This window comes from Macrotis lagotis, chromosome 2 (assembly GCF_037893015.1).
Source record: "Macrotis lagotis isolate mMagLag1 chromosome 2, bilby.v1.9.chrom.fasta, whole genome shotgun sequence".
Lineage (NCBI taxonomy): Eukaryota > Metazoa > Chordata > Mammalia > Peramelemorphia > Peramelidae > Macrotis > Macrotis lagotis.
The window spans coordinates 273,891,377-273,914,710 of record NC_133659.1 but is presented as its reverse complement, the minus strand read 5'-3'; positions in this window follow the sequence as shown (position 1 = coordinate 273,914,710).

The following is a 23,334-nucleotide window of genomic DNA, read 5'->3' as shown; positions in this document are numbered from 1 at the left end:
TATAAATGTAACACACAACCTAAAGATGCTTTCAGTGAGTCTACTGAAGATGGGATTATGTCTCAATACTTAATCCTCAAAAGTAGTTCTTTTATTTACCCTTGCCTTAGTCTACAGAACAATAAATATTTAAAAAATAATAATAGGAGAGTTCCTTGTACCAAGAATGTTTCCATTTGACTGCCATTTTCTAGATGAGAAGAATGGTCATCTTTGTACCCATTTGATATCTAGAAAATGTAGCCAGTCATAGTGATAAATGCCAGTAGCTACTGTGGCTCAGTGGAGAGAGCCCTAGGAAACTTGAGTTCAAATTCAGCCTCATGCATTTGTTAATTGTGTTACCTTGGGTAAGCCATTTAACCCTAACCTATTGTTTACCTCAGTTTCCTCAACTAAAATGGAGATAATAATAGCATCTCCTTCCCAGGATTCTTGTGAGAATCAAAAGCTATTATGATTACAAAGTATATAGTAAGTTGTATATAAAATTTCATTATTATTTTTACTGGGGAGGTTGAGTGAATGAAGTCTCACACCATTATGGTAGTGGTAGTGATGGTGATTTTGGTGGTGGTGCTGCTGCTACTGCTGAAGGGAAACATCAATATTATTATTATTATTATCATCATCATCATCATCATCGTTACTAGCAGCAGAATTGTCATCAAAAATTAAGTCTGGTACCAATATGGTGAGTCCTTGGTCAGAAAAAGTGAGCAAAGTAAAACTTCTATGCTGATAAGTCCTGAAATAGGGTCCATAATGGCCCTTGTATTTTCAGTCTGAGTGAGATAAGGAGACCCAGTTTCCTATGTATAAATATATATATATAGATATAGATATATACAATATACTATATATAGTTACCTACATATACATATATAGCATATGTCTTTACATCTATATAATACATAATACATGATACATGATACATAATATATAATATATAGTATATAATATATAAGTATGCAATGTATTCTTTTGCAGAAAACAACTAAAAATCATTTATTTACAAGCCTGGATTAAAATAACTCCTATATCTCAATTCACTGCCAAATATCACTGGATTCTGTCAGGCTTACCAGGATTTTTCTGTTTGTGGCTACTTTTGCTCTCTTTAAATTATTTTTGGAGCTTCAAAATATTGGTTGAGTTGGTGCCTGTGAAAGGACTTGAACAGTTTGACTTTTCCATTCTAATCATGGAGTTGTCAGGAAAGAGGTGAAAGTAAAAATGTTCTTCCAGGGAGCTATTGATTCAGGTAATATGGATCTCGAGTGGGAGGGCTGCTGAATTTGTTACTGCTATTTGGTGAAAGCTATGCAAGCCAGCCCCCAAATCCAATTGTAATTAAAATAGTTGATTACTTACCCAGTGTGATAAATAGACAAAAGGAGACAGCATGCATTCTCATTTTCTCCTGTGATTTGAGGGCTCAGGTCTGTTGATTTTTATAGAGGTGAATGAGCACCTGCCAAGAGTCAGATGTCAGTGGTACAGTTTTTCTTTTTAAATGACAAGTGACTGAGAACCCCAAGGATAACCCCAATATTTCCTTTTACCATCAAACCTCCTTTCAGGGAGATTCATTCATTCATAGACTGGGGCTTCTTTCCAGAGAAATACTCCAAGGCAGCAGGCTGCCTGCTTGTTCCTCCACAAGTGATGATGGATGAGATCACTGATAAGGAAGTACCATTGACAGCCCCTGACTTGGCCGGCACATTGTTAGAATTCTTGACCAGGGTCCCAAGAGCCTGAGAAAAAGGGATTTGATTTCTATGTGGCTTCTCCAAAGAAAACAATATCCTTTTGAGAAAAAGGTATGGGTGGAATGGGTCTACCAATCTATTGCCATGCAAGGCTTGGAAATCTGGTTGGGAGACTTCTCCCAAATCTTGTCTCCTGTATGCAGGAGCTGCTTCTTCAAACTATATCAGTAGGGAATAGTTAATATGTACATTCATCTAACCTGGTTCACAAATTCATGAGTTTGTGTATCCACTGTAGAATTATAGAAAAAGGGGGGCGGCTAGGTGGTGCAGTGGATAAAGCACCAGCCCTGGAGTCAGGAGTACCTGGGTTCAAATCCAGTCTCAAACACTTAATAATTACCTAGCCGTGTGGCCTTGGGCAAGCCACTTAACTCCATTTGCCTTGCAAAAACCTAAAAAAAATAGAGAATTCTTTCTTTCCTTCCTTCTTTTCCTCCTCCTCCTCTCTCTGTCTCTGTCTCTGTCTCTCTGTCTCTGTCTGTCTGTCTGTCTGTCTCTCTCTCTCTCTTTTTCTCTCTCTCTTTCCTTTTCTATCCATTAATATTTATTGAAAAAGAGTTGTGGGAACAGTATATATGGGAAGGAAGTAAGGAAGCCTGGACTGAAATGAGACCTGGCATAAACAAAAAATTTTTGTATTGAAAAAGAGACAAACTAGATATAGTCCTGTAAACAGAATAGAACCCAAACTGCACCCAGGGTAAATTCCAATGTTGTGGGGGGCAGTGAGGGTGACCACTCAGAGAACTGTCTCACTGTACATTCAAAACTAACCTTTGTCTACACAGGGGTGGGGTACAGGGTCCCTGAGTTTGAGGCTGTGACAGTGGGATTTCAGGGTTTTCCATTAGATTATAATCTTGAGGACTGGAGTTGTCTTTTGCCTCTTTTTGAATCCCCAAAGCTTAGCACCTGATAGGCTCTTGATAAATGTTAATTGATTGAATAGCTGTTGTGCTTCCAGTACCTCCAAAAGAAGACAGAAGAAGGATATTTTATGTGTCTTAGGGGAGGAAAGATCCCTCCACCAAAAAGCATATTCTGCTTCATGTTAGCATTCTGGGTCCAAGTTACATTAAACATGACTGCAAAGAACCAAGTACCTTTGACATCGGTTAAGTAGAAGCTGCTGGAGGATCATTCTTATTTTTGCAGAATTCTTATTCTGACACCCATTGTATTGTAGGCTAGAATTCAACAGCCCTATGATCCCTGAAAACTTTGTTCTTAGAGAATAAGCTAGGGCAGGTTCTTTCCAGGTGGACCTGTACAATACTACACCTGAGGACCAGCCTAGCTCAGGCCTGGAAAGGATCATGTCTTAAGATCCTGGATTTAAAATTTTAATTTAATTTAATTTTATTATTTAATTTAATTTAATTTTTTGCTTACTGCCATTACTAAATACCATCCACTGGGGATGGAAGAGAGGTAGAAATCAAAACTGGAACTATACAAATGAAACTGGGGTCCTTTGAAATTCCTAGGTAAGTACAAGCCTGTGAGTTAAGGGAGCCTGAGAGAGGAGAGGGCGGCAGATCATGGGAGAGGTGTGATATTCTGATAATTTTCAAAGAGCTTCATACTTCATGTTTTCATCACAAGCCCCTTCAAAGTCATCCTTCATTGACTTGAAGCATCAACAGAGAGGTTTTATTCTTATTTATAAGGGAGAATCCTGGCTCCCAAGAGTTCTGAAAGATCCTATTTCACTCTACAGGTGGTGAAGGACAATGGGTTATTCATGGAGAGGAAAGAAGAGGAAAAGGAAGTGAAGAAGTAGCTCTCTTCTCAGCTTTCAGCATTTAATTATTTCTTTCTAGATGAGAGGCTAGAAAGGGAAACTGGCAGAGAATGAAGAGGAAGTATGACTTCTCAGGGCTCAGATTCCTTCATCAACGATTGCCATCATTTTGTACTCTTGGGACTATAAGACTAGCAAGTAGACACCCATTCATTTCATCTTCAGTCGGTGCTTTTTTAGAATCAGTCACCAAATGAATAGTGGAGTCTGGCTTCAACTCAATTTAATTCAACAAAAATACTTGAAGTGCCTACTATGTACAAAGAAACAAAGAAATAAACTAAAAAAACCAAGCCAAAGCAGTCCCTGCCTGAGAGGAACTTCTATTATATTGAAAGACTCCAGCAATGCATTAAGTAAGTTAAGATGATGTCTATGCAAAACAATTTTTAATAGAAATAAAAATACTAATAAATGAGATCAACAAAGGTTTCCTATGGGAGGTGGCATCTGAAAAGAGTTAAAAATCCTGTAAGACAGAGGCAAGAAGAGAATACATTTCAGTCTTGGAGGATGACTTGTGCAAAGAGAGGAGAAGGAATGATATGTATAGGGAATAGATGAGTGAAAGGGACACTGTGTGAAGGGGAGTAATATAAAGTAAGACTAGAGAGCCAGGTAGGATCCTGCCTCTGTGCCAGACTTAAAAATACCAGGGAGTCACTGGGAGTTATTTTTAGTTAAGGATCAACACGGTCAGGTCTATGTTTTAGGAATATCAATTCAGGAGCTCTACAGAGGGATTGAAGAGGGAATTCACTGAAAGCAGGGAGACAAATTAGGAAGTCATTGCAGTATTGCTAATAGTTCAGTAGGGAATTGGTGAAAGCTTGAACCTAAGTCAAGACTGTATGAAAGTGGGAAAGAAGATAAATTGGAGAAATGGCATTGTGAGAATATTGACTAATCTTCTCAAGTGATGGAATGTGGGGTGGAGGGAGTGGAAAACTTAGGTTTGGTGGGAATACTTATTCCATTTTGAATCTCCTAAAAGTTGAAGATGAGGTGATCAATGATATCATTTGGCATATTTGTATATTTTATAATTTTAGGATTGTGTATAGGATCCTATCTTATAGGCTGAACAAACTTGTATCAAAGTCATACTCCATGAAGGCAAGATTGATTTTTTTTCCCTTAAAAGGTTTTGAAATTCTCCCTAACACTTTATTGATTAAGGGGACTGACTCAAGTTATTGACAAGATTCTGGGTGATCTGATACAAAAGTCCAGGAGAAGCCTTTGGAGTATTTTTTCAGTTCCTCTGAGAATTCTGACCATGGTCAAATGGAAGCTGTAGTATTCAACTGAATCAATATAATGGCCTTACCAAATATTTCTTCCCTGCTGTTGCTAAGTAAGCTTCCTTTTAGAACCTATATGCAGCGACACACATGCATTAATACATATATGTAGGCAAACATGTATGCACACAGACACTGATATATGCATATATACACATACACATAGATGTAGAAGAATATAATCAAACCTATATATATATATACACACACATATAATACACATATATACAGATATAGATGTATGTATATGTGCTGTTTGGTTGTTGCAATCTAACTCTTCATGATCTCATTTGGGATTTTCTTGGCAAGGATATTGGAGTGGTTTGTGCCATTTCTTTCTCTAGTTCATTTTAATAGGAAACTGAACAGAGTTGTGAGCACACCACTACTAAATGACTGAGGCCGAATTTGAACTCGTCTTCCTGATGCTTTATCTACTCCACCCCCTTAACTGTCCTGTGATATGTGTGTGTGTATATAATGTATATATGATTCATAAATATATATATATATATATTTATATATTTTTATTAGCTAGTATATAGCTATTTCATTCTGATATCATACCTAAACTATTAGGGACCTGGCCTAAATTAGAAGATCCCTTAGATGATTTAGTGATCCTGAGACCCCTGAAAGTGATAGAGAGCCTTTACTCAGTCTCCCATGGAAGAAGAGTACTATTTATTAGGAGAGGCATCTAAAGAGGTAAACATCTCATATCACTTCTCTGATGGAGCTCTTAGGGATAGGGAGATTCTGATTGGTAGGTTGGGAAGAACTGAGCAGATGGTGGTATGGTAAGTCTCAGTACTGAGATAGATTGCATGGAAAAAGATGATAGTCTTTTAGCTAATTTATCACAGATGTTCAGTCATTTTTCAGTTGTGTCTCATTCTTTGTTTTTTTTTTTTTGGTTTTTGGAAGGCAGTGGGATTAAGTGACTTGCCCAAGGTCACACAGCTAGGTTATTATTAAGTGTCTGAGTCTGGATTTGAACTCTGACTCCAGAGCCGGTAATCTATCTACTGTGCCACCTAGCTGCCCATGTCTGACTCTTTATGACCCACTTTGAAGTTTTCTTGACCAAGATGCTGGAGTGGTTTTGCCACAATGGGTTCTCCAACCCATTTTACAGATGAAGACACTGAGAGAAATAAGATTAAAGGACTCATTCAGAACCAAACAGCCACAAATGTCTGATATTTGAACTTGGGAATCAGAGTCTTCTCTTCTCCAGACTGTACTCTATCAACTTCATCACCTAGTTGCTCCATACCATACATGATGAGAACACCAGTGACTGTGTGGAAAGTATTTCTATCTGCATCCAGATGTTTTTGGCCATACTCCTGCTCCTTAATATTGCTTTATATCAGGAGATCCACTGTGAACTGTGCCCAAAATCATCCCCTTCAAACAGATTATTAAGATGTGGTTTGTGGACCTGGAAAAGGAGTGGGGTGAAGGTGTTTGATTCCTTCAGAGGACTGTTCTTTTGGGTGTTTCTTCTCAGTTACTTCCTAAGCTAATATCTTCAGGGCCATAGTTATCTGGTACTGTTGGAACATCGCTAGAAGACCATTAGTACCTTGCCACCAACAGATGGAATGTGAAAATGAAATTGGGTGAAGGTCAATTTGGGGTTAATGAAAAATTGCAGGTTCAACAATTTGTGGAGAATTCACACAGCTTTTTGACCCAGAAGTGGGAAAAAAAGCCATAAATTTTATTTCATAGATTTCTGTAAATTTTTAGTGGAACAAGTATCAAACTACAGAGATTTGGACAGGAAAATGGGCTAGATTACCTATAGAAATTCAGAGTTCATGAATAAAGTTAGGTCTTTGAGAAAGATAGTAAAATTAAGAAAAGAAAGGAAGACAAGCTGCCAGACCACCAATTGCAGTTGGGCTACTAAGAATAGCAACCTGACAGAGAGAAAGGGCAGAGTTTTTTTTAAAGGGTTCTAGAATGGAAGGAATAAGGGAGGGGCTAAGGAGTCTGACTGATGTCAGACATACACCTTACTGAGGGGGTCAGGACAATGCAGAGAATTATGAATATTGGAAATTTGTAATTAGAAGCAGATTTTATAATCCTTTATGCTGTTAAATTTTGTAAAAGTGAAAAATGTTCTGCTCTTCTATTGTTCCATTGTTAAATGTAAAATTTGTACCTGGCTCCTCATTCCTAACCCCAAGCTTATAAATTTTTTACCTGGTTCGGGTCACATGCGGTGGGGAAGGATTTCCCCTTTGCCCTTAGTAACCAGAGAAAGGGCAAGATTATAAAATTCTGGTCTAAACTGCCCTCCTGGCAGCCACCACTGCAGCAATTCCTGACTGTCTTTCTTTCTCTCTCTTTGTCTTCTTTCTATCTGTCTGTCTCCAAAAACAACCCCACCTAGCCTTTGCTATTTGCTTCTGTCCTCCAGATACTTGTGTTTTTTTTTAATTAGGAGGAGGAAAGGTTATAACCTATACTAAATCCTGAGCAGTTTTAAATCCCAGGGAGTAAATGAATTCATTCACTATTCAAGTCTCTGTAGGAGACCCCACTTCTCTACCACTACAAGGACATGTGAAACTCCTGGGAGAAAAGTAAGGGAGGAGTTGGGGGAAGGGTTGAGTATAAGAAGGGGTCGAGGTGTTAGGCAGTAATGGAAGGAAAGATAATATTTCCCCTTCATCAATAGGAGCAAGTTCTCTACTACTACTACTCTGATTGGGACCCATGTCCCTATTGTCCATTTAGAAGCTTATTCTGTATGATTTGAGAAAAATGGAAGGCAAGGAAGTGTTTCTGACACACACTGATTACATTCCCACTCCAAAAGGACCAGTGAAATTTAATGCTTCTGGAGGCTAATACTCAGATGGTTGCTATAACTTCTCATTACTCATGTATTTAAAGTCTCATGAGTTGCCAGAGCTCTCAGGATTGATGAACTTTCCATTCCCCTGTGAGTCCACACACTATTGTGACAAACACAGAGAGGAGAGGTGCTGCATCCACATGATCCAGCACTATTTCTTTGCTGAACATCCTTTCCATGTTATTATTGCATAAACTTCCTTTTGTTAAATGGAATGTACCCTCCCCAGGGCTACTGGGAAGGGGCACTCTACTTGTGACCTTCTAGAATAAGAGAAACTTCCTTCATTTTCAATTTGTCCTGGCTTTCCAGGGGGCAGCCTGCTTGTGGGAATTTGCCACCATGCAGGGAGAACCTTTATTTTCTTTGTATTCTCAACTATCTCATTTCCGTGATGGAATTCAACATTTTAGTGATGCACCAGTTCAGGAGAGACATCCCTGACTTTCTCCTTTTTTTCTTCTTCTACTCATTCATAACCAAAAAAATAGAGAGTTCCTGTGAAGACTTCCCTTGTGAATAATTATCTCCAGGAGCCTAAAGAAAGAGACTGAGGATAGTAGAATCACTTTACACTAGAGTCTGGGACTGAAAATAGCAGCTTTCACCCAAGCATCAAAAGGAACTTGTCAAACATTCAAATAGCCCCTTCAGCTCATCCAGTGATGAACTTCCCATCCCAGATAGGAAAGCTAAGAAAGGATAGTCTATTCTATTCACTCAGGCTGAGGAAAAGGATGGCTATGAGTGGGATGCACTGTTTTCCTTAAGCAGCTGTGATGTGTGTGTGTGAAAGAGAGAGAGAGAGAGAGAGAGAGAGAGAGAGAGAGAGAGAGAGAGAACAGGGATGTCACAAGTGATGAACTCTTGGTATTAATCACTGAGGTCTAGATTGCTCTCATAGAGCAGAAAAGACTTGGAATGAGTTGATCTGAGATTAGACATTCTCAGACTTTGGTTTCCTGAAAATAAAGGTGCTAAAATTTTGATTAAAGTATTCATCCAATACTAATACCCTCAACAAACTAGAATATTCCCCTTGCAATTTATTTCTTTAAGTGACAATGGCAAGTCATAATAAACCAATTTTAGGATCCAAGATAAAGAGCTGAAGACACTTTAGAAGTCATTTATCTCCCTCATTTTTCAGAATAAAAAACTGAGGCACAGAGAGATGGGATCACTTGTCTAAAGTCACATCGTGTATTGATGCTGAAAGATTCAATTACATTTCACATATTGTAGTTATTAAGGTAGCATATTCACTAAAACATTTAATCATATATTCTATTTTTCATTATTTCAAAAAGTATTTTATTGATACTCTGGTTTTTTTTTATGCTAGCATTATTTTCCAATACTACCTCCCTAAATGAACTCTCTATGGTAACACAAAAAACAATCGAACAACCAAACTAGTCACAGTTACTCCATCAGATGGTAGGTTTGACATATTGTGCCTGTAAGCTCTCCACTAAGAGGAGAAAAATGTGTTTAATCCTTAGTCCACTGGAATCAAGACCAGTATACATTGAATCGGAGTTCTTAAGAATAATACACTTTAGAAATTTCTCACCAAGCATTGAAAAATAAAGATTCTTAGTGAACTTTAACAACAAAAAACCAAACAAATCATTTTTAATTGGAGACATTTTGCTAAATAGAACATTCTGGTTAATGGATTTATATCAGTGGTCAATGGTTACTTAGGGGGGAGAGAGAGAGAGAGAGAGAGAGAGAGAGAGAGAGAGAGAGAGAGAGAGAGAGAGAGAAGCATTTTAGGTTTCAGTGTATGGGTCAGTCAAATTTTCCAGAGAATACCCATTAGTAATGGCAATGATCTACAAAATGTCTTTTTTAGACCATCTTATGAAAGTACTTCAAAAAGATTTATTTGTGTGTGTGTGTGTGTATGTATTGTCAGAAGTGAATAAGTTTTAAATTATGTTTCTATAAGAACAGACTGGAAATTCCCCTATTTCATAAATTCTCCTATTGACCAGGTTAGGGAACAGAGAAGAGCCGGGAGGTACATCCAAAGTACCTCCAGGTAATTAAACCAATTAACATTTGAGAAGGCCGCTTAGAGATGGGCTCACCTTCTAATTTCATCAGAAGTTCCTCCAGGTATAAATTTACCTTATAAGATCTTCAAAGACTCTCATGTTGGAATGTGTCCTAGCCTTCTCCCTGCCTTTTCCTGGGTTCCCTCCTCCTCTTTAACACCTTATCCCCTTATTTAATTGAACACGCCAAGAGGTGACGGTTCAGATCATATCTCATGATGGACACTGCTATTTAAGTCAAAGGATGTATATGCCCATAGACCCCTCAGCCTGACCCTTCCTGACTAGTGCAGTTCTTGCCTTGGAGAAATTTCATTAAATATGCTTGTTAATCTAATTCTGTTTTGTGCTTTCGAAAGGCCAAAACCTCTGGTAGTTTTTGTCCTTGATTAGAACAAACTCTGGGAAGGTTAATTCATTTATTTCCAAAAGGCCAATTCAACCAGGACCTCTCCTCATTTAGGGGAGATCCTTCTTTTACAATACATATGCATATATGAAATAAGGGTATTTTAAATCAGGAACATATAAGCATGTCACTGGTATTCTACTAGGCAGAGAAATATGACTTTATAAGGAATAGAATGGAAAGACAACAACTGTCTTTTAAAACCAGATTTCTTTGGTGGTGAACCAGATAGTGGTGGATCCTTGAAAGCATGCCCAAGTCATCTATGTGTGTCTATCTATCTATCTATCTATCTATCTATCTATCTATCTATCTATCTATCTATCTATATTTTTATGTGTGTGTGTGTGTATATATATTCACATTCACATAGCCCTGAACAAGAAAAGAGTATATATAAACATATAAACATACATGAGCACACCCATATATATACATATACATTTAATGTATGTGCTGTAACATATGCATGTGTGCATATATAAGATTCAAGGTACACATTTGTTTCATATGTTTACATAGTATATATTTTTACACATTTGTAGCTTTAGAATTCTTCTTTATAAGTATGCATATATCATCTTATTTACATATGTATTTTGTATATGTATATCCACATGTGTTTTTATTCTTATATTATTTTTCTATATGTATATATATTTGAGACACAAATTTGAGTCTCAAAAGCAGTTTTAAACTTTCAATGTAAGCTTTAAATATCACAAAATGGCAATAGATTTTGATACTAATATGCTTTAAGGTCATATAAGACTACATTCTGACTTTCCATTCACCCTGCATTATTTTTATTCTTCTGAATTCTTTTTTTTAAATCTTGGTGGGTGCTTCCTTATTAGAGGTAAACCTGAAACCATCTAAGCTTCTTCATAAGCTTTACAGTGAGAGAGAAATTATAAAAACCAGTGAAATGGACTATGGGAGTTTCCCTTCCATGGTTAAATTCCACTAGAAAAGAATTGGGATTCAAGCGTGAAGGCAGTATCTATCTCTCTTTGAATTAGATGAGTTAGGTGCCAAAGGAATGCAAGTTATGTAAAGTCTCCGTGAATCAACAACTTGCCAAACACAGGCTTCACACCACCTCACCATGATTAAGTAACCAGAGGGAGAAGAAAGGGAAGGAAGTACAACTACAAACTGGGGACCCAGCAAATGGATTGTCATACAGTGAACAGTTTGGTAGGAAGGAAATGCTCAGTTATTAAATGCCTACTATGTTCTCAGCACTGCACTAATTGTTTTAGTTTTCCTGAAATGATTGTATTATAAAGACAAACTGAGTCGGCATTTTTTAAAGTAGAAAAATAAAATAACCTTATAAATGAATACAGAAAAGTAAGCACATTGGTGGTCCAACACTCTCTTTTGGATATCAATTGTTAATTTCTTCTTATCATTAATTATTTAAATTTAAAATTTATTTAAACATTTAAATTGAAAAATTATTAAAAATATTTAAATGTTAAAAGAAATTAATTTCTTTTAATATTTAAATAATTTTAATACTTAATCATTCATTATTTTAAAAAAATAATAATTTTTCTACCACCGCTATTTCAGGAGGAGCCTTCTAAAGAATGGAAGGCAGCTGCAGCATCCTGTGGAGTTAGAGACCACAGAGAACAGGAAAGTCAGGACAGATGGTGGCCAAAAGCAAAGGAGCTAAGTGAGAGTAGGCTAATGCTGGCAGATGCAGTCTCAGAGCAGAGAGAAAGAGAGAGCGAGAGAGAGAGAGAGAGAGAGAGAGAGAGAGAGAGAGAGAGAGAGAGAGAGAGAGAGAGAGAGAGAAACAGAGATACAGACAGAGATAGAGACAGAGAGAGCCAGAGACAGAGAAAGACAGAGATAGAGAAAGAGACAGAGACAGACACTCAGAGACACAGAGAGACAAAGAGACAGAGAGAGAAAACCATAAAAAGGCAGAAGAGGCACACACACATATATTACAATAACATTACAATATATAATACATTAAGATTGCTGTTTTCTGTGTTAACTTGCATCTTATCTCCTAATTCCCAGTGTGTGTATTGTTTTCACTGTTATTTTATTGATATTTTTATTCCCGATTATAGGTTTTACTTTGAAAGTTCATGGTTCTTGCTCACATTGCTAACTTCATGCATACTGAATTGAATTTATCTCAAAGGTTCGGAGCTGGACTAGGGTTTGAGCCATATATTATCCAATATATGCAGCAGTGTATGGGAGCCAGCTTGAATAGGTTCTAGAGGACTGTCAAATTCCCAGTGGAAGATTTTACACCCTGGAAATCAGCAACTGCTATAAATCAGGGCTTGATTTATTGTTTTGCTGATTTTCTAGACTTAAGAAAGTGATGGAGAAAATGTTAATGGTGCAGGTGAAATTTAAAAGTATGTTCTACCAACATTCCCCACCCTCCAGTCAGCCAGTTGTTAAATATTTGCCAACACACCCCTAAATATAATCTTACTTTATGATCTATAATCTCACTCATATGAATCTAGAGATGAGTTAAATACACATATAATAGTTATCAATGATTATTCATTGTATGAAAATAGCAGTGCTATAAATCACATTGTGATTTAAAAAATATAGATATGTAGATATATAATACACCCACACAGACATACATATATCTATATCTTTATCTATACCTATATCTTTCTATATATATTTACATTTATATCTATATGTATCTCTAGCTATCTATATCTATATCCATATCTATCTATACACACATATATGTATATATATATAATACGCATTCAATCACACACACATATATCTCCCCCCTGGCCCTTGGCCTGGACACCTGAGCAGACTTGTCTATGTGGGTGTCCACTTGGCTATCTTGAAGGTGCCTTCTGTCATGGCAAGGCACATGGCTTGAGATGACTGAGATTCCAGAAATAGCAGTGCTGAGAGGAGAGCTGAACAAAAATCAAGATGACAAATGACACCAACAATCTACATGTTCTTGTCCAAAGGGTTGGTTTTTGGGGGGTGGGAGTTAGACCTCTTTTGATTCATGGACACCTTTGGCAGTCTGGAGTAGCCTATGAATCCCTTTTCAGAGAAATGCCTTAAATGTTTGAAATAAAATACACAGGATTTACAAGAAACCAAAATATTGAAATACAATTATCAAAATATTTTTAAAAAGAAATTCACAGACCCCAAGTTAAGAAACCATAGGCTAGATGGTCTCTGAGGTCTCTTCAAGCCCTAGTTTTATGATCCTGAGAGCCTCTAGTTTGAAGGTTCTGAACCTTTTTTTGTGTGTGTGTGTGTTTACCATGGACCTCTTTGGCAGTCTGACAAAGCTTAAGGACCCTTTCTCAGAATCATATTTCTAAATGCATAAAATAAAATTCTATAAAATTACAAAGGAAGTCAACTTATATTAGCTACATAGGATAGAAAAGGAAGCCAAATATATGTGTATGTATAAAATTTATTTATTTGCATATTTATGTATGTATGCAAATATACGCACACATATACATGTATATGTGTTCACATGGGCACATATCTATGTATGTATGTATGTCTATCTATCTATCTACTTAACCATGCTTCTCTTCTTTATTAAAAACATGTAGATATATTTTGGTGAATTGGATCACTAAAATTAGAAGTTTAATTGAGTTATTTATTACTTTATTAATTAATATATGTACATACACACAAATATTAAAAAGATAAGTTTACAGACCCTAGGTCAGAATAATAGAAAATAAGTCAGATATGCATGTGATAAGTCATTGTTTGTGAAAAAAATTTAGAGATGGAAATAGACATCGAAAAATTGGAATAAAAAAGAATGAATATTTTTTCAAATTTGTATATTCAAGATCTTTTTCAAATTTGAATAGTCAGGAGGAGAAGAGGGTGTCTGTCAGGAAAATCTATAGGTGGGAGGAAGATCAAATTCTTGGAATAGGAATCATGAAATTGGCTGTCTTCTTATGATTATTATTGTTATTTTTAACAAAGAATAAAGCAATCTTGTATTTTGTTGGTAGAATAGCTCAGAGCTGTGTTTTTAACTAACACCAGGGAGAATTTGACAGAGGTCTTATTAAGCCTTGAGCTATATTTAAGGAGGATCATTGGAAACATTTTGGAGCACAGAAGGCTGAACCCCTGAGGGCTCATTGGACTACCCCCAACTGAACAAAGTGCATGGCTGAATTAGTCTCTTCCCAATGAGAGGTTGGGAAGAAACACAGGAAGTATTTTCAGAGTTCACTCCCAGACTCCAGTTGCTTAATGATGAAAACAGAGAGCTGAGGGAGAGGGGTATTATACAGGCAACAAATTAAGCATGCAACCTTCAAAGACTGCTAGTCCCATTCACTGGTTCAGTGTACCTGCTTTAAAATATACCCACAGGTTCTTCAGCAAAGAAGAAAGGAACCATTGTGGTTTATTGACAACAATTAATAGAATTTAAGGTAGGTCACTTCCAAATAATAACTCTATGGTTTTGGAGACCATCACCCTCATAATTTCTTCTAGTACAATAGTATTTCATCACAATCCTAAGTCATAACTCAGTCAACCATTCCTCAATTGATGAGCAGCCCCTTGATTTCCAATTCTTTGCCACCCAAAGAACTACAAATATTTTTGTATGTATTTTTGGGAAACCAACTCAGAAGCAGTATTGCTACACATTATTTTTAACCCTTGAAGCTTAGTTCCAAATTGTTCTCCAGAATGAGTAGACCAATTCACCACTCCACTAAGAGTTCATTAGTTTACCTATTTTTCCTTATTCTCTTCAACATTAGACATTTCTGATAGGTGTGAGGTGATACCTCAAAGTTGTTTTAATTTGTAGTTCTCTAATCAGTAGGGTTTTGGAGCATTTTTTTTTTCATATAACTGTGGATATCTTTGATTTCTTCTTCTGAATGCACCCTGTTCATATCCTTTGATATTATCAATTGGAGAATAGCTCATATTTTTATAAATATGACTCAGTCCCTATATATTTGAAAAATGAGGCCTTAATCAGAGAAAATTGTTATAAATTTTGAAATATTAATTCATTGTCTATAGTATCTTTTAGCAAAATGTAGCTTCCCTTATTATTTCTTCTTTCTCAGTCTATTTTTGCCTTTACTTTGTCTGAAATCATGATTCCTCCCTGTCTTCTTTTACTTCGGCTGAAGCTGCTCCAGCTCTTTATTTTAACTCTCTGGGTGTTTGTCCCCTTTCGCCTTTTCCCAGTGCATTTCTCTTTCTCATCTCTTTATTTATTTCATTTTTTGGAGGTAATTCCAATATAATTAACTCACACCCATGACTGCTGTCTATATAAACTTTTAATCCCTCTAATGATGTTAAAGTTCTTAAGAGTTAAATATATTATCTTCCATATGGAATGTAAACAGTTTAACTTTATTGAATCTTTATAAATACTCTTTCATTTTTACCTTTTTATGCTTTTTTTGAGTGTTGTGTTTGAATGTTAAAATTTCTATTCCTTTCTAATTTTTCCACTTTTTCAATTTTTCATTTTTTTCCCTGTAAAGGTTACACTCAAACTTTATTGGTATGCTATTTTTTGGTTTTAATCCTAGCTCCTTTGCCTTCTGGAATATGATATGCCAAACCTTCTACTACTTCAATGTGCACACTGCTAAATCTTGTGTTATCCTGACTGTTACTTCATGATATTTGATGTGTTTCCTTCTGCCTGGCTTTAAGTATTTTCTCCTTGATCTGGAAGCTCTGGAATTTGACTGTAATATTCCTGGAGTTTTCATTTTGGGATCTCTTTGAGGAAGTCATTGGTACCTTCTTTTGATCTCTGCTTTACTATCTGGATTTAAGATATCAGGGTAGTTATTCTTGATAATTTCTTAAAATATGATGTCTAAGTACTTTCTTTGACCATGACTTTCAGGTAGTTCACTATTTCTTAAGTTATCTCATTTTCCAGGTCAGTTGTTTTTTTCAATACAAGCTTTCTTTCTTTTGACTTTGTTTTACTGTTTCTTGGTGTCTCATGGAGTCATTATCTTTTACCTGTTCAATTCTAATTTTGAAGAAATTATTTTCTTCTGCGAGATTTTGTACTTATTTATTTAAGGCAATGGGGTATAGTGACTTGCTCAAGGTCACACAGCTAGGCAATTATTAAGTGTTTGAGGCTGGATTTGAACTCAGGTCCTCCTGACTCTAAGACTGGTGTTCTATCCACTGTGCTACCTACTTACCTGATTTTATATTTCTTTTCCCTCTTAGCCAATTCTGCTTTTAAGAAATATTTTACAGTGAATTTTTGTTTTTTATGATTTGGCTAATCTGTTTTTCAAGGTGTTTTCTTTAGCATTTTTGGAAGCCTCTTTTAATAAACTGTTAATTCTCTTTTCATAATTTTCTTGATTTCTTTTTTTCTTCTATGAAGTTTTCTTCTACTATTCATTTCTTAAAATTTCCAAAAATTATTATTGGATTTTGGTCCAATTAGTATTTTCTTTAGTTTTTTTGGTAGCTATTTTCACATTGTTGTCTTATGTGTTTGTCTTGGTCTTTCCCAGTCTTTATCTTGATTTTGAACTTTATTTTAAATATTATTTTAAGGAACTTGTAAGCAAATTGGAGTGAGGAGGCACTGCCCCAAACCATGTCTTTTCATGCTACTGTTTTCAGAACTTGTTCTGGCGGGTTCTGCAAGTCTGGTGCTTCCCAGATGGTGTGATCCTGGGGATGATACAGTCACTGCTCTCCTGGTCTGTACAGTGTAAGGTTTCCTGGAATCAAAAGCCCTAGTATTTTCTTTACTTTGGAGTTGTCCACAAGATCCTGATCCCTTGAGACCAAACATCAGTGCTCCTCTCCACCTTGGAGCTATGACTCAGAATTTCATATGGGAAATTAGCACCAATTATACCCAGAAGAGTCCCCTATAAACTTTCTGACCAATAGTTTGATTTATCATCTCTGAGAGGAGAGCTCTAAAAATTGCTACTGCTGCTCTGGCAGCTGTTGCCTCCACAGTTGCTTCCACAGCACTGTGGATTCTGGACAGGTCTCCATTCCATATTATAGATTCTCCTGATGATATATCAAGTTTTCTTAGTCTGGAAAACACTTCCACCTTTTGTTGACTCTGTCACATCCAAGTTTTATTTGAGATGTTATTTTAAATTTGTTTGGAGGGGTATATTGAATGAGTTCATCTGAGAGGTTGTCCCTAATATGCTACCTTGGCTCTATCTCCATTAACTAATTAATTAATTAATTATTTTTAAATGTTAAAATATTAGAATATTTATTAATAGTTTATTTTTAGGTTACCTTCATTTCCAATTACATCTTTCCTTCTCTAAAGAGCAGTTAAAAAGAAAAAGGAAAACAAACAATTGCATTCTCAATAAACAAGTGTAAGTGGGTGCTTAGACCATCTAATATGGAGGCTTCTTATATCCCTTACTAGTACTGACCAGAAAGGTCATGTTTTTAACGTGGCATGACCCCAGAAAAACAAGGGCTATCCCCCCATCCCACCCCTCTAGGATGGGGGTGTCCTACCTTCAAGGTAGGACTGATAGACATCTCTAGTCTCCTTTCTGCTGCCCCCTTCCACCTTCTCTAAGGGAAACTTTAATAACTGGCATAGGAAAGACAAGAAACTGAGAATGGGTGTACCATGCTAGAATTTTATGTTTGCTCCCTTAAATGTTATTAGTCATAGGGATATCATCTGGTTCAATCCAACTTCTAGTTGCTGTGTTATTATGAATAAAAAAGAAGACCCCCAAGTTTTACATCCAAGCTTTACATCCTTTCCCACCAAATACCACTTCCACAATGAACACAAATATAAAAATTTTGAAAAATCAATTTTCCTAAATCATAGAAAAACATAAATCAAGAAAGGTATACATAGGATAAAAGATACCTGATAATTCAAAGGGAAGGAGCTCTTCTGCTGGGAGCAAGATAACTCATCTCACCCAAGGGAAAATTCCCCAAAGTCTCTATAGTAGCAATCATTATGGAGAATCATTATGAAGACTTCCAGCTCCTCTCTTTCCCGTCTTTTCCTTCAGTAACCTGAAATATGGTTGGCTTTTTCCACTTTCCTTTTGAAAACTGGAAACCAGAAGCTTCCAAAGAGAATCAAGAGTCCTGAAGAAGATTGAAGCTCTCTGAGTAGAGAAGGGCATTCATCTCCACAGTGAAGAAAGATTCCCATATCAGCAAGACTTTGGTGAGATTGGGACAGTCCCTTTCTTTCCTTACTCTTTTTTTAATTAAAGATTTTATTTGAGTTTTACAATTTTTCTCCCAATCTTACTTCCTTCACCCCCCCCCCCCCACAGAAAGCAACCTGTCAGTCTTTATTTTGTTTCCATGTTGTACAGTGATCCAAATTGAGTGTGATGAGAGAGAAATCACATCCTTAAGGAAGAAACAAAAAAGTATAAGAGATAACAAGATCAGACAATAAGATATCTATTTTTTTTTCCTAAATTAAAGGGAATAGTCCTTGGTCTTTGTTCAAGCTCCACGGTTCTTTCTCTGGATACAGATGGTATTCTCCATGCAGAAAGCCCAAAATTGTCCCTGGTTGTTGCACTGATGGAACTAGCAAGTCCATCAAGGTTGAACATCACTCCCATGTTGCTGTTAGGGTGTACAGTGTTTTTCTGGTTCTGTTCATCTCACTCAGCATCAGTTCATGCAAATCCCTCCAGGCTCCCCTGAATTCCTATCCCTCCTGGTTTCTAATAGAACAATAGTGTTCCATGATATACATATACCACAGTTTGCTAAGCCATTTTTTCAATTGAAGGATATTTACTTGATTTCCAATTTTTTGCCACCACAAACAGGGCTGCTATGAATACTTTTGTACAAGTGATGTTTTGAACCCTTTTTCATCATCTCTTCAGGGTATAGGCCCCGTAGTGGTATTGTTGGATCAAAGGGTATGCTCATTTTTGTTGCCCTTTGGGCATAGTTCCAAATTTCTCTCCAAAAAGGTTGGATGAGTTCACAGCTCCACCATTAATTTATTTTTAAAAAGCTATTTTTAAAAAGCAAAATGAGAATCGCAAACTTTTAACAACTGTGAAAATATATTCTAAATCACTAATAATAAAAAATTGAATGCAAAATGAAATAATTATTTTTGCACTAATTTTTTAAAAATTTAGTTTGTATTAAAAGATGCAGAATAAAAATAGCAAACTATATGAAAGAATATTCCAAATCACTAATAATTAAAAGAAAGATAAAATGAAACAGTTCTACCACAGTTTTACCACAAACCAGTTAAATTGGCAATGACAAAAAATGTTTGTTTTTTTTTTTTAGATTTTTCAAGGCAATGGGTTTAAGTGGCTTGCCCAAGGTCACATGGCTAAGTAATTATTGTCTGAGGTCAGATTTGAACCCAGGTACTCCTGACTCCAAGGCCGGTGCTCTATTCACTGTGCCACCTAGCCACCCCTACTTTCCCACCTAGCTGCCCCTCATGCTAATGTATTGTTAACACAGCTAGTGAATTTGTATAACCATTCTAGGAGTCAATTTGGGATTATGCAAAGTTGCTAAACCATCTATCTTTGAAATTATACCTCAAGAAAACCAATGACTAAAAGAAAAGCTCTTTAAAACTCAGAATATTTATAATAGCATCTTTTTACCTCAGCAGAGTACTGGACACAAAGTAAATGCCCATCAATTGGGAAACAACTAAATGAATTGTAACACATGAATGAGATGGAATTTTGCTGTGCTATAGGAAATGATAATAATGATGAGTATAGAGAAGCATGGAAAGATATATACTGATACAAAATGAAGAAATCAGAGCCAGGAAAAATTATATACACATTGAATGAAACTGTATAAATAGAAGGAACCAGAAATAATTGAAAATGAATGTCTCACAGTTATAAAAAATGAACTTGGTTCCCCAAAAAGTGGTAAAAGAAGTTATACCCCCCCTTTCTTGAGGTGAGGGTGAGGTTCATGGGTATAGAACACTGTAAAAACAAAAGTGTCTGAGATTGGATTTGAACTCAGGTACTCCTGACTCCAAGGCTGGTACTTTATCCACTACACCACCTAGCCACCCCTGTAAAAGCTTTTTTTTTTTAGTTGTATTGTCAGTTTTACTAACATGTTCCTTTCTCTTTTCCTTCCTTCCCTCCCTCTCTTCCTCCTTCTCTTCATCTTCCCTCCCTCCCTCCCTCCCTCCCTCCCTCCCTTCCTTCCTTCCTTCCTTCCTTCCTTCCTTCCTTCCTTCCTTCCTTCCTTCCTTCCTTCCTTCCTTCCCTCCTTCTTTCCTTTTCTTCTTTTTCTTTTCCTTTTGTCTTCTTTCTCTTTTAGATCTTTGTTATTATGGATGGAATTCCAAGTAAGGGAGAATAAAGGATAATGTTTGGGAATCTAAGCAACTGAAAAACAAAATAAATCAATAAATATCTATTTCAAAAAAAAAAAGAAAATGGGTCCAGAATGGGGGAGGTAACAGCCCCAATGTTCTACTGTGGTAGTATGATTGGGGATTTGAGGCAGACTGAGTATCATGTTCAATTCTCACTATTGTAATTTAGAAAGAACATTGATAAGATGGAACATGCACAGAGGAGGTCTACTGGATGATGAGAAAATTAGAGATCCTACTCTATGGATGAAAGAATTAGAAATCATTATCATAAAGAAGCAAATTAAAGAGGATAAAACTGTGTCAAATATTTAAAGATGTATAATACTGGAGATGAGCTAGGTTTACTCTGATTGGTGCTCAAGGGTAAAAAAAGGATCTTAGAGGTTATCTGTCTCATTTTACAGATAAGGAAACTGAGGCTCAGAGAGGTGACTTCCCCAAAGTAACATAGGTGATCACTTTATTATTAATAATGGCATTAATATATTAATAATGTTAACAAAAATTATTACTACATTTAATATCAAAATTGAAATCCATATGGCGTCTTAAAGATAGCATTTTATTGAGGAAAGGAAAACTTCCTAATAACTACAATTGTCCAAACCAGGCTGCCTCAGATTATAGATTTAGTACTGGAAGAAACCTTGGAGGTTAGCTAATCTAGTCCAGAGAGACTAAATAAATGGTCAAGATCATACAAATAGTAAACGATAAACCCAAATATTAGACTAAAGTACTCACCTCCAATGCCAACACTCTTCCCACTATAGACTTTCTTTTATTTGAGGGCTTCAAGTAGAGGTTAGTTGACTTCTAGTGGAGAACATTGGAGAGGGCAATCAATCAAAAACATTTATTAAGCTGACTTCTGGGGAATGGGGATTCAGAAACAATACACACACATATGTAGAATAAATACTAAATAAGTACAAGATGGATTGGGGGGGGAAAGCATTGTGGGTATCAGGGAAAGATTTGTGCTGAAGGTCTTATCTGAGCTGAATCTTGAAGGAACTAAAAGATTTCACCAGGTAGAAGTGAAAAAGGAATTCATTCCAGGCAGGAGAAAGAGCCAGTGCTAAGGAATGGTGAGGGGAGATGGGAATGTATTGTATGAGGAAACACTGGGAGGTCAGTTTGACTGAAAAGGTGGGTTGGAAACCAGATTGGGAAAATCTATAAAAGTCAAATACAGAAGACTCAGTCATTAAATATTTATTAAATGTTGATTATAAAAGGTATCAAACTAAATCCTGGATATTAAAAAAAAAAAAGGTCAAACCAAACCAAACCAAACTAAACACTAAGGAACAAACAAATTTAATCCTTGCCCTCCAGGAACAACATCAAAGTAACTAGGAATATACAAGATACATCCAGAGTACTGGAAGGTACAGACAGTTGAGGGGAGTATAGGGGACTGAGGAAGATCTGTAGAAGTAAGAATTTGTGTATTCTTGTAATTTTTATTTTATTCTATATTGGAGTTACTGAACTCTTAAGGATTTATCAGTAATATAATGTTTTGTGTTTCTGTGTCATAGGGATCTATTTTTCTATGATTTTTAATAAAATCCTATCCTATCTTCTCTTTTACCCATTTCACAGAACAGAGTCTAAAATTTCCTGGAAAGAACAATTATTGTTTGTGTCTTAACTCTTCATGTCTCCATGTGGGATTTTCTTGGCAAAGATACTGGAGTGGTTTGTCATTTCCCTCTCCAGCTCATTTTACAAATGAGAAAACTGAGGCAAATAGGTTTTAATGACTTGTCAAAGCCAACAATTGGGTATTCTCCTGAAGAGAAAGGTAAGGTCTTCAACTTGTGGTCTTTTCCATGATATACTCAGTTCAGACTCCAACCTATTGGGAGTTGATAATATGTATACAGCAACAGCAAAAAGGAAGAACAATTAACGATACAGAGAAGTGAGGATGGCAAAATAAGATACCATGGTGATTGATGGTTGAATCAAAGTATCTGACATATATCATGTAATAGTTACCCAGTTCAGGAAGCATTGGTATTATCAGTATGGAGAGGAACCAAGGTCATATTATGCATGCACCCATGTCTTACATTTATTATTTCTCTGATTGTGGCAATATTAAAAAGAAAAAACTGAGACATGATTAAAACAAAATCAAATTAGTCCTTGGTAACTAAACAACATGTACAGCAATGTGTGTGTGTATGTTTGTGTGTGTGTATGTATGTCAAACCTGATTTGCTTTATTCAGAATTAAAGTGGGACATTGTAACAAGTAAAGAAAGAACCCAAACTTCTTTTACTTTAGGGTCCTTGTATCAGATCTACCAAGGGCATGCACTGTTCAAGACCTATCTTGGCTCACCAGTTAGAACCAGATCTTCGAACAGTACAAATAAGTCCTGGACTTTTTATGCACAGAGCCAAGAGATTTGGATTAGTATCAGCCTTCAGGTATGCAGAAGAGAAACTTCAGAACCCCTTGCTTGGGGATCCAAATTCAGCTGGGTCTTACAAAACCTCATCCAGGAAGATTTGGTCGTACCAACAGGAGATGGCTCTGGGAGACCTTGATTTGAGTACACCACTAGTGTAATGGACAGAGTGTGGCACACTTTCTTGTGTTGGTCTTCCAGTCTGGAAGACCTGGGTTCAAATTCCTCTGTAAATAT